The following is a 1,167-nucleotide window of genomic DNA, read 5'->3' on the forward strand; positions in this document are numbered from 1 at the left end:
AAAGTTGAATAGTACGGTGGTGATTCTTACAAGTGTCGGTATTTTTTATTTAATTATCTATCTAATAATTTTTATGATTATTATGATAGAACTTACTCTAGTACAAAGAAAATTTAAAAAGAATCACAGAGTAAGTATGATATCAAAGAGACTGGAGCAAAAAAATATGTTGCTAGTAGATTCTTTTGTTTTCAAACAGTGTACAATAAATCAGTTGTAGACTAAGCTCAGAATTTTACAATAATTGTTGACGAGCTCAAATCTGAGAAATTCAAATTAGAAGATAAACAACTGATTAAAATTTAAGAAATTAAAAAAAAACTATGCGTCACAAACAAAAGAAAATTTCTCTTGAGACTTTAATAACGCGAATTCGCCTGGAAGAAGTGGTAAAGGGCAAAGATGCACTTTTACAACTAGAAGAAAACAACATCACACCGAAGATAAATTTAACTACTTCAAATAATGATGCCCTTTAAACTAACAAAAATACTTTTTTGAAGCTTAAAAAGAAAAATTCAAGAAAGACAACGATAGACATCCCGAGGAAAATAATGGTGAAGATAACAGCAAAAAATTAATGTGTTCAAGAAAAAAATCGTGTTTTATCTGTGACAAGAGTGAGAATATTGCTCGATTTCGCAAGTTTCAGAAATGTGGGTCTTCACCTCAGACAAACATTACTGAAGAAACATTTGTGGCGCTGATAATATACATAAACATGGTGAAAAATGTTGATGGATGATGGACTGACTCTGGTACAAACCGTCATGTCTGTTATGACAAAGATTAATTTAAAATTTATACTCCTTTTGAGGAGCCCAAAACCATCATGCTGGGAGATTTTCACAAAATTCAAGTGCTTGGAAAGACAGATGTCGAGTTGAGTTTTACTTCAGCGAAGGTATTAATTTTAAAAGATGCACTTTACATTTCTTTCATCAGAAAAAAATTGATAGCTAATTTTTCTCTTAAGAGAAAATACATTAAAACATCCTTAGCACTTTAACTTTATGGGTGATTATTTACCCTCTAAACAACTTTCAAGTGAATTTTCTACAACCCCAAAAATATTATACCACTCTCACTATGGGAAGTGCATTACACATGCGCCGATGTGGGCGCCACGTCGGTGCCACATCAGAGCCATGCAATCTTTTTAATATA

This window comes from Capsicum annuum, chromosome 10, assembly GCF_002878395.1.
Source record: "Capsicum annuum cultivar UCD-10X-F1 chromosome 10, UCD10Xv1.1, whole genome shotgun sequence".
In the NCBI taxonomy this organism is placed as follows: Eukaryota; Viridiplantae; Streptophyta; class Magnoliopsida; order Solanales; family Solanaceae; genus Capsicum; species Capsicum annuum.